Source organism: Morus notabilis, unplaced genomic scaffold, assembly GCF_000414095.1.
Source record: "Morus notabilis unplaced genomic scaffold, ASM41409v2 Scaffold115, whole genome shotgun sequence".
NCBI classification, from domain to species: Eukaryota; Viridiplantae; Streptophyta; class Magnoliopsida; order Rosales; family Moraceae; genus Morus; species Morus notabilis.
This window is the reverse complement of record NW_010361020.1, coordinates 1,251,465-1,263,528: the sequence shown is the minus strand read 5'-3', so window position 1 is coordinate 1,263,528 and position 12,064 is coordinate 1,251,465.

Below are 12,064 nucleotides of genomic sequence, written 5' to 3'. Positions count from 1 at the left end.
TTTAAACTTATTTGATAAGTTGTTCAATTTAGAATTCAAATTAATTTAAGTTTGACTTAAATTCGAATTTGAATTTGAATTAATATTGGACTACAGGATAAATGATGATTTCTCTTCCTTCCCTATCTGGATTTGGCGCCACACACAAGGGAGAAAAACCTTAGGGTGGCCGGCCACATTAGAGATAAGGTGTATGAGATTTTTTGTTCAAAAGTCAAAATAGGAGATAGAGATTTGATTCTTTTTTGAAGTTTAACTTATACTCTTTAAATATGAGAATGATAGAAAATTGTGAACACAATTTTTTTTGAAAACAATTTTCAGCCCTAATTAGTTGGTGGCCGAATTTTCTCAAAAGAAAAAGAGAGGAAAAATTTTTTCTCCCAAAAATTCCACATCGTGCATGCGTTGGTGTTTGTGGAAATTCGAGTGTTATTGAAACCTGTTTTGTCTCACGTGTGCCCACACACACGTCTACGTGGAATCAAGGAATCGACGTGGAAGACTTTGGTTTTCTAAACACAAAGCTTGGAGCAAGGACTGTTCGTGGACAAAGAACTCAAGTTATCATTCGAGTCGGCTTCCAGGTATTTTTCCTGATTGAGTTCTTGATATATATAAATTAATGTGATTAATTTATTCGTGCATAAATTAATATAGTCTATAGAGTATCTCAAAAATTTTTCTGAAATTTTTGTTATACACGATTCGCCTTCCCGCCACGCTTCCGTATCCGAATTCGATTCGGTTACCAACACTTCCCCCGTCCCCACCCGCCACAAATTGGGGATTGGATTTTGTCCCATCCCTGATAATTGTTCCCTATTCCAGCCTTATTCGGGACGAGTCCCTATCCTTGTAGGAAATATTGCCATCCTTATCTACATATCTGACGAAAAGATCAGCAATTACACTCTAGTTTTCTGGTACTCATTTACCCGGTAAATAGCTCATTTACTTGGTAAATAATTTTTACTATGGCACCAAGAGGAGCTAGAAGTTTTGGTGGGAGTTTGTCACATCTAATCAGTCCATCACTGGAGTTCACTATAGAGGAGAGGTTTTGAAATCACAACACTGAACTCCGCGAATGGATCCAGAAATGGAGCGGATCTTGCCAGTGAGAGCCATCATTCATAGTCGATCGCTCAAGTTGCCAGTGAGATGTCCTCAATCTCCGATAAGAGAGAGACGAAGAGAGAGAAGAAAAAAAAATGCTATTTACTACCTACAAAAAATAAATATACTATTTACTATTCAAGTTTTATAAATTCTGACATTTTCTATAAATTCAAATGTGTATATACATATATATTTTCTATTTTCTATTTTATTAATAATTAGTGATTATTTAAAAGAAAAAAATAGCATTAGTGCAGTGAGTTGGAAAATGAATGGTCCGTTTGGTAATGTTTTTAAAATGATTTCGTATTCAATACAAAAGTAAAAATGAGAATGTTTTGAGAATCATTTTGAGACCGATTCTGCAATTGCGTTTGGTTAGTTTTTTAAGAGATTATTTTAAGTATAATAAAAAAGTGAAATCGTGTTTGGTTATAATTATTAATTAATATATTATAACATTGTTGATAAGTATCAGAAAATGAAAACAGAAAAGGGAAAATAACTTTCAACTGTTTTCTAATTCATTTAGAAAAGTTATTTTCACTGTATTTGTTTTCATTTTCGTTTTCAAAATATTTGTTAAACAAACATGATTTACAGATCATTTTCATTTTCGTACCACAAAAGACGTGTAAAAACGTTTTAAAAAATAAACAAAAATTAATTTTAAACGCACTCAATAGATTTTTTCTTTTTCCATAAAGGTTGACTTTTTTTCCCATTCCCCCTAAGCAAAGAAAATTTGGCGCCAATCCACTTATTTGTACTAACTGCCATCTGGTTCGTTCTTTCCCATCACTTCTCGTGCAATGTCTTTTTGGCTTAGTTTGGTAGTATTGTGGATTTTGAAAAAATTACTTTTAGCTGTGCTGAAGGAAAAAACAGCTGTTACAAGAAGCAGCTGAGTTTTTGGTAAACTGTAATTATACTAGCTGTGCTGGTTCCAAAATCAGTGTAATAACGTTTGGTGAATTTTGAGGTTCAATTGCTGTAGATATGTAAAATGACCAAAATAAACATGGTGTGAAACTTAAATATATATAATCGTTTTTGGTATTTAAAAATACTTGTTAAACTTCAAAAAAAAAAAACAAAATGCTATGATTCTAGTTTTCTAGTAATAAATTTATGATAATTAATTTTTTTTTTTCATTTCTTCATTCACAATATAGTTACAATTAAAAGGAACATTAGTGAGTAATCAATATATACAACAAAAATGTACATTCTATGTTCAAATTGTTTCACCAGGTTGCATGGAATGTGTGAGTTTCCATTTGACTTCACTACCAAACTTTTCTTTTTGTCTGTCCAAACCAAAAATTGTCTTACACACAAAAATTGTCTAAATCAAAGTAAAATGGTCCAAATAAAAGCAAGGGGGATGAGAGACAAGCAAAGACGAAACGAAATAAGAGACCAACTCCTTCACTTTGCAAGAGAAAACCTAAAATTATCCAAAAATACAATTGTAACAAATGAGGATCGACTCTAACAAATTCTGAATGTGTAAAATCCAAGTGTAATTACAATAGAAAAACTCACCTTTTCTATGGGAAAGTTGGGAAAAATAAATGAAGCAATACTGTCTGACCCTAATGTTATAGGCTATCATCATCATGAGGAATTGGTCACTCAACATAAGTAATTTGGAACATGAAGATGACGCCAAGCAATTTAAAAAATGTACTTGTTCATTCCGGGGGTCACAACTATCTCTAGGTTTTTTTTTTCTTTTGGTTGACAAACTATCTCTAGTTATTCTCACCCGACTTAAGGGGCCACTACATCTTTGTCCAAATTTGACATGGTTCTGGGGTAGCGGCCAAAATCTACGACAATATGAATCGACGCATTCAACTCTGCTCGACAATCTACGACAAACTATCTCTAGTTTTTCTCACCCCTCTTCCAGTACTTCGATTCCCCCAAGAATTTGAGCAAGTCAATTTGAAATCAGAAGCAATGCAGCAATTTTAACCATAACAACGATATTAAAGCTCATTAAAAAACATCATCAGTCCAGTTAGATAGTGATGTTTTACATTCAAAGCACTGAAAGGGAGTAAATTACCTCAATTTCTTACCGAAGAATAGTACGAGGTAAAGAGAAACAAACGACACGCTTAGATAATGTCACTAACAAGTACAAATTCATTATGCGCATGTCTATTTTTCGTTCCATATGTAATCCACTTGATTATAATAAATTGACCAAATAGATTGTTAGATTGTAATATACTATTTCAATACATTATAGTAGAAAATCAAACTAACTAACGACCAAAATTGGAGCCAAATAAACTACAAAATCACATCATATTCTTAAACCTTATTATTTATTTTTATTCTTACATTTCTGAATTCCTAATCTAGCGCAATTGCTGCTTCAATACCAAAAATTCCAATCTCACCAAATCTAAAATCACAGTTGAGAATAGAAAATACAAGTGAATTCAGCAATTCAACAATACCAATTCAGCAATGGAAACACAATAACATGATAATGAATTAATTTAAGCCTAAATGATGAACGATTAGATTAACGGAACACCTGCAATTGGTGATCAATCTGAGTTTTCAGATCAGTCATGTTATGGCCGTGAGTGTTGAAGCTTAGAGAGGAGAAGAACGGCACGAAGAAGGCTTTAGCCATTTCCGGATCCGAAACCCTAACAACTTCTCTCCCATCACCGTTGTATAGAAGTGAGCCCATCATCTAGTACTCGACGTTGTGCTGCCGCTTAAGGCTGGAGTTCTTTGACCGGGCGGCCACGTTTGGGCAGTTACCGGCGTCTGGCCGGAGCTCCGGCGGTTGAGCATGCCGACGTTGAAGTGGCGGGGGAGATCGTAGAGGAAGAGGAAAGGTGATGGTTGCACAGAGGGGGCATGCACTGGGCGGTGACTGTAGCAGGGGGAAGAAGTAGGATCGGAGATCGACGGTCCCGATCAACATTGAGTAGGAGATAACGAGGACGATCACGAAGAACATAGAGATTATGACGCATTTTCCCGTACATCTTTAGGGATGTGGCGGTGAGACTAGCACTCTCTTTGTGCTGCTGCTGTTGAGTGGTACGGTTTACGCCATGGATTTTGGTAAGAAGGCGAAGAGGAATATTGAGCATTTCTTTGTATGAGTCACTACGTGTCCGCCAAAACTTCAATCGCAGGAGGAAATCGAACCCTTACTAGCACAGAGGGAGACCGAGAGAACAAAGAGAGAAGAGAGAGAAACAAGGAGAGCATGAAGAGAGGGAGATGAGAGAGCTCGAGAGAGAAGAGGAACATGACCGTGAAGAGCAAAATATTTTTGGGTCTGGAATTGTTTTCATTCAATAGGGGTAAAATCAGTAATAATGAAAATTTTATTAAAGAGGTCTCTCAATTGCCGCACAATCTATAATTAGAAGCAGCCCAAAACTGATTTGTTTCTGATTTTGGTTTCAAATTCTCCCTAAATTCTTTCAGCAACACTTTTTTATGTTTTTACCATCCGCAAAAAACAGCTTTAGCTGGTTAGATAATCTATTTTGGGCTCCCAAAATCCCTACCTATCTAAGGCTTAGTTTGGTAGTGCTGTGGATTTTAGAAAATTTGCTTTAACTGTGCTGAAGAAAGAAGCAGCTGAGTGTTTAGTAAACTGTAATAATAATAGCTGTACTAGTTCAAAAATCAATGTAATAACATTTGATAAATTTTGATATTGAATTGTTGTGAGTATGTAAAATAACCGAAATAGACATGGTATAAAAATTAAATATATATAATTATTTTTGGTATTTAAAAATACTTATTTAATTTTAAAAAAACATAATACTATGATTTTGAGTTTTTTAATAATAAATTTATGATAATTAATTCTTTTTTTTATTTATTCATTTATAATATAATTATAACTAAAATGAACATTAGTGAGTAATTAATTTGTTGAACAAAAAAGTACATTCCATGTTCAAAAACTGACAGAGTCATTAAAAGAATTAAGTCGTGTTCATTAAATTTATCGCAATTTGATCTCGTACTTAATCCATTTCTTGTGAAAGTTGACAAAGAGGTGATTCCTTTTCCCAAAATGATCACAAGAACAAAGGAAATACTTGATAGTAAAAATATGATTTACAGAACATAAAAACCTTAAGATTTTGCTCTTTGCCTCTTCCAATCTCCGACTGAGAATCCTCAATTCATCAAAACTCTGCAAGATTTCATGATAAACACTGTCTATCCTCATCTGATTAGTTTCAAATTCCAAAGAAACTGAGGAATTTCAATGACTTGCTTTGTCAAACTGTTGATAGAGCAATTCGCCTCTTTCGTCCACTGTACAATTCTCAACCTTCATGTTCAAACCATCCCTGAGCCATTAAAAACCATACTTATGTCGAATTTTCACACACACAAAAAAGACTATTTGAAAATAAAAAAGAAAAAGTAACTGAGAAAGGGAGAAGACAGTTGGGAGAAATCCTAGTCCAACGAAGAGTCTTCTCCTAAAATTCGGTATTATAGGGATGAATCAGTGACAAACTTTTTGAAATTTTGGTAATAAGAAACGAGAAGAGATGATGATTTAAGAGAGACAATACCGGAAGAAGATGTCATATCGCCGCCCATGATTTCTTTGTGGGTTTCTGTGCGTAAAAAAACTTGACTTTTTGCCCTTTCTTCAGTGAGCTCCCGCGGAACATAACAGAACAAAGCAGCGCAGAGAGAGTAAATAATAGGGAAAAATGGAGGTGGACTTCGTGAGAAGACAAACGAAGGAGAAACCAAACGAGCACCGATCGGCGAACGAAGAGAGAGACCCGCAAATGGAGCCGGGGAAGATCGCTTCGGACGAAGCCAGAGAAGAGAGATAACCGAGAGGAGGAGAGAGAAGACATAACTCTCAAAATGTTTTTCTAAGAGGAAGAGAGAGATAACAGAGAGGAGGAGATAAACCGAGATCTCAAAATGTGTTTCTAAGGTGGTAAATTTGAGATTTCATTGGGGGTAAAATTGGGAATAAAAAATTTTATTAAACTCGCAAAATCAATTTCCGCATAAGCTGAAATCAGAATCAGCTTAATTTTAGCTTTTAGGCTGATTTTGCTTTTAGCTTCAGATTGAGAAAAAATTATTCAAAAATCTATTTTACCAAACAGCTTTTTAGATTTTAGCTGTCTCAAAGAGTTCTTTTTCTCTCCAAAAATCAATACCAAACCCACCCTAAGCCTTCGTCTCTGCACTCGTCTCTTTGTCTCTCTAAACTCCAAACCTCAAAGACTAGAGAGAGAGAGAGAGAGAGAGAGAGAGAGAGAGAGAGAGAGAGAGAGACTAAGCCTTCGTCTCTGCACTCGTCCCTTTGTCTCTCTAAACTCCAATCCTCAAAGACGAGAGAGAGAGAGAGAGAGAGCTCAAAGCTCAAAGCTCTTGACGAAACGCCAATGGCGGGTCGGAGAAAGAGGGCCCAAGAGACTTCCAATGCAGAGAGCGAAACTGCAGATGCTTCGGGGTACGAGCAGTCCAGGGATCGCAGGATCAAAGAGAACATAGAAAAAATGCAGAAGCTAGGGCTCTTCGATCTTTCTCTCAAGCTCAAGTCCGAGATTTCCCACTCAAAACGCTCCTCCAAAAGCCATCCCGACAAGAAACCCAAAATCACTTCCCTTCCTGGCTCTTTCCGCCGTTCATCCAGGTAAAGTATTTTCCTTTCTTGCGTCATGTTTGTTTTCCGGGAAAATGAAAGAGGAAAGAGATTAATATATGTATTGAAGGTTAAAGCTTTATCACCAAAACTTGGTTATTTTTGTGCGTTCAATTTTACCAAATTATTCCCTTTCCTGGCTCTCCCTGCCGCTCATCCAGGTAAAACCCTTTCCTTCCTTTCCTTTCTTGCGTCGTGTTTGTTTCCCGGGAAAATGAGGGAAAACGAAATAGGAAAGAGGAATTTATATACTAAAGGTCAAAACTTTATCACCGGAACTTGTTTAGGAATTTTGTGGATTTAAATTTATAGGTTGAAGACTATGGTCCCGGTTAGTTACGCGGAGAAACTCGCTAAAGGGGGGATTTTCATGAAAAAAGGTTCGAGGCCGCAGATTTACGCGAAAGAGCAAGAAAAGCTTTCGGTAGATTTTTTGTTTTTGTTTTCCAGAAATTGTCTGGTAGTTTGATTCAGTTCTATTGCTTGGTAATGCAGCAGTTAGAAAAAACTTTTCACAAAAGAAGAAGCAGTCTAAACAAGAACGAGAAGAAGAAGAAGAGGAAGAAGATGAAGAGGAAGAGGATGATGAAGAAGAAGAAGAAGAGGAAGAGGATGATGAAGAAGAAGAAGAAGGTAAATAGTACCTTCAAATCTCATGCTATCAAACGTTTGGGATGGTAATGTTGCATCCAACCGCGCTCTTCATTTTTGTTCTGGCATAACCCAAAACGGCAATATTTCTCGATGCAGATTCATATGTATTTTGTGCTTACTCATATCTCTGCGGTGCGGAACAATGATTTTTGTGTGAGCAAAAGTAATTAGCCTTTAGAATTAGAATTAGTTATATTTAATTAATTTTTTAAGAGATTATTTAGAGTATAATAAAAAAATAAAATTATGATTATTAATTAAAAAAGAAAAAATAATTTTTTATAATTTTTTAAGTTTTTCAAAAATAATCATTATTACTATTTTTGTTTTGTTTTCATTTTATTTTTACTTCTGTGAAAATCGTTTTAAAAATTGGTTCTAAACACAGGGTTCGTCAATTTTTCTCTCAAGCTCAAGTCCGAGATTTTCCGCTCAAAACGCTCCAAAACCCATCCCGACAAGAAACCCCAAATCATTTCCCTTCCTGGCTCTATCCGCCGCTCATCCAGGTAAAGTCTTTTCTTTTCTCGCGTCACGTTTGTTTTACGGGACAATGAAAGAGGAAAGAGATTAATTTATGTACTGAAGGTTAAAGCTTTTTCATCAAAACTTGGTTATGGATTTTTGCGCGTTTAATTTTACCAAATTATTACCTTTCCTAGCTCTCCCTGCCGCTCATCCGGGGAAAATCCTTTCCTTTCTTGCGTCGTGTTTGTTTCCCGGGAAAATGAGGGAAAACGAACTAGGCAAAAGAGGAATTTATATACTAAAGGTCAAAACTTTATCACCGGAACTTGTTTAGGGATTTTGTGGATTTAAATTTGTAGGTTGAAGACTATGGTCCCGGTTAGTTACACGGAGAAACGCGCTGAAGGGGAGATTTTCATGAAAGAAGGTTCGAGGCCGGAGATTTACGGGAAAGAGCAAGAAAAGCTTTCGGTAGATTTTTTGTTTTTGTTTTCCAGAAATTGTCTCGTAGTTTGATTCAGTTCTATTGCTTGGTAATGTAGCAGTTACAGAGAAGTTTTCACAAAAGAATAAGCAGTCTAAACAAGAGCGAGAAGAAGAAGAAGAGGAAGAGGATGATGATGAAGAAGAAGAAGGTAAATAGTACCTTCAAATCTCATGTTATCAAACGTTAGGGATTGTAATGTTGCTGCACATCCAACCGCGCTCTTCATTTTTGTTCTGGCATAACCCAAAACGGCAATATTTCTCGATGCAGATTCATATGTATTTTGTGCTTACTCATATCTCTGCGGTGCGGAACAATGATTTTTGTGTGAGCAAAAGTAATTAGCCTTTAGAATTAGAATTAGTTATATTTAATTAATTGAAATGATTTTATTTCTAATAAAAAATAAAAATGAGATTGTTTTGAGAATTATTTTGAGACTGATTTTAAAATTATGTTTGGTTGATTTTTTAAAAGATTATTTTGAGTATAATAAAAAAATAAAATTGTGTTTATTAATTAATATATTATAATATTATTGATAAGTATTAAAAAATAAAAATAGAAAAGTGAAAATAATTTTTTATTGTTTTTTAATTTTTTCAAAAAAAAACATTGTTACTATTTTAGTTTTCATTTTATTTTTTATTTCTCGAAATACGTGAAAATCATTTTAAAAAATGGTTCTAAACACGGGGCTCTCATGTTATCAAACGTTTACGCGAAAGAGCAAGAAAAGCTTTCGGTAGATTTTTTGTTTTTGTTTTTCAGAAATTGTCTGGTAGTTTGATTCAGTTCTATTGCTTGGTAATGCAGCAGTTATAGAGAACTTTTCACAAAAGAAGAAGCAGTCTAAGCAGGAACGAGAAGAAGAAGAGGAAGAAGATGATGAAGAAGAAGAAGAAGAAGAAGAGGAAGAGGATGATGAAGAATATGATGAAGAAGAAGAAGAAGAAGAAGAAGGTAAGTAGTACCTTCAAATCTCATGTTATCAAACGTTTACGCGAAAGAGCAAGAAAAGCTCTCGGTAGATTTTTTGTTTTTGTTTTCCAGAAATTGTCTGGTAGTTTGATTCAGTTCTATTGCTTGGTAATGCGGCAGTTACAGAGAACTTTTCACAAAAGAAGAAGCAGTCTAAACAGGAACGAGAAGAAGAAGAAGAGGAAGAAGATGATGAAGAAGAAGAAGAAGAGGAAGAGGATGATGAAGAATATGATGAAGAAGAAGAAGAAGAAGAGGATGATGAAGAAGAAGAAGAAGAAGAGGATGATGAAGAAGAAGAAGAAGGTAAGTTGTACCTCCAAATCTCATGTTATCAAATGTTTACGCGAAAGAGCAAGAAAAGCTCTCGGTAGATTTTTTGTTTTTGTTTTCCAGAAATTGTCTGGTAGTTTGATTCAGTTCTATTGCTTGGTAATGCGGCAGTTACAGAGAACTTTTCACAAAAGAAGAAGCAGTCTAAACAGGAACGAGAAGAAGATGAAGAGGAAGAGGATGATGAAGAAGAAGAAGAGGAAGAGGATGATGAAGAAGATGATGATGAAGAAGAAGAAGAAGAAGAGGATGATGAAGAAGAAGAGGAAGGTAAGTAGTACCTTCAAATCTCATGTTATCAAACGTTTTGGACTGTAATGTTGCTGCACATCCAACTGCGCTCTTCGTTTTTGTTCTGTCATAACAAAAAACGGCAATATTTCTCGATGCAGATTCATATGTATTTTGTGCTTACTCATATCTCTGCGGTGCAGAACAATGATTTTTGTGCGAGCAAAAGTAATTAGCGTTTGGAATTAGTTTCGAAATGATTTTATTTCTAATAAAAAATAAAAATGAGATTGTTTTGAGAATTATTTTGAGACTGATTTTAAAATTGTGTTTGGTTGACTTTTTAAGTGATTATTTTGAGTATAATAAAAAAATGAAATTGTGTTTATTAATTAATATATTATAATATTATTGATAAGTATTAAAAAATAAAAATATGAAAGTGAAAATAATTTTTTATTGTTTTTTAATTTTGTCAAAAAAATCATTATTACTATTTTCGTTTTCATTTTCGTTTCGTTTTCATTTTATTTCTTCTCGAAATACATGAAAATCATTTTAAAAAATGGTTCTAAACATAGGGCTCTTTGATCTTTCTCTCAAGCTCAAGTCCGAGATTTCCCGCTCAAAACACTCCTCCAAAACCTCATCCAAGTAAAGTCTTTTCTTTTCTCGCGTCATGTTTGTTTTCTGGGAAAATGAAGGAGGAAAGAGATTAATTTATGTACTGAAGGTTAAAGCTTTATCACCAAAACTTGGTTAGGGATTTTTGTGCGTTTAATTTTACCAAATTATTCCCTTTCCTGGCTCTCTCTGCCGCTCATCCAGGGAAAATCCTTTCCTTCCTTTCCTTTCTTGCGTCATGTTTGTTTCCCGGAAAAATGAGGGAAAACGAACTAGGCAAAAGAGGAATTTATATACTAAAGGTCAAAACTTTATCACCGGAACTTGTTTAGGGATTTTGTGGATTTAAATTTGTAGGTTGAAGACTATGGTCCCGGTTAGTTACGCGGAGAAACGCGCTGAAGGGGAGATTTTCATGAAAGAAGGTTCGGGGCCGGAGATTTACGCGAAAGAGCAAGAAAAGCTTTCGGTAGATTTTTTGTTTTTGTTTTCCAGAAATTGTCTGGTAGTTTGATTCAGTTCTATTGCTTGGTAATGTAGCAGTCACAGAGAAGTTTTCACAAAAGAAGAAGCAGTCTAAACAAGAGCGAGAAGAAGAAGAAGAGGAAGAGGATGATGATGAAGAAGAAGAAGAAGAAGGTAAATAGTACCTTCAAATCTCATGTTATCAAACGTTTGGGATTGTAATGTTGCTGCACATCCAACCGCGCTCTTCATTTTTGTTCTGGCATAACCCAAAACGGCAATATTTCTCGATGCAGATTCATATGTATTTTGTGCTTACTCATATCTCTGCGGTGCGGAACAATGATTTTTGTGGGAGCAAAAGTAGTTAGCGTTTCGAATTAGTTTCGAAATGATTTTATTTCTAATAAAAAATAAAAATAAGATTGTTTTGAGAATTATTTTGAGACTGATTTTAAAATTATGTTTGGTTGATTTTTTAAAAGATTATTTTGAGTATAATAAAAAAATAAAATTGTGTTTATTAATTAATATATTATAATATTATTGATAAGTATTAAAAAATAAAAATAGAAAAGTGAAAATAATTTTTTATTGTTTTTTAATTTTTTCAAAAAAAACATTGTTACTATTTTCGTTTTCATTTTGTTTTTTATTTCTCGAAATACGTGAAAATCATTTTAAAAAATGGTTCTAAACACGGGGCTCTCATGTTATCAAACGTTTACGCGAAAGAGCAAGAAAAGCTTTCGGTAGATTTTTTGTTTTTGTTTTCCAGAAATTGTCTGGTAGTTTGATTCAGTTCTATTGCTTGGTAATGCAGCAGTTACAGAGAACTTTTCACAAAAGACGAAGCAGTCTAAGCAGGAACGAGAAGAAGAAGAGGAAGAAGATGATGAAGAAGAAGAAGAAGAGGAAGAGGATGATGAAGAATATGATGAAGAAGAAGAAGAAGAAGAGGATGATGAAGAAGAAGAAGGTAAGTAGTACCTTCAAATCTCATGTTA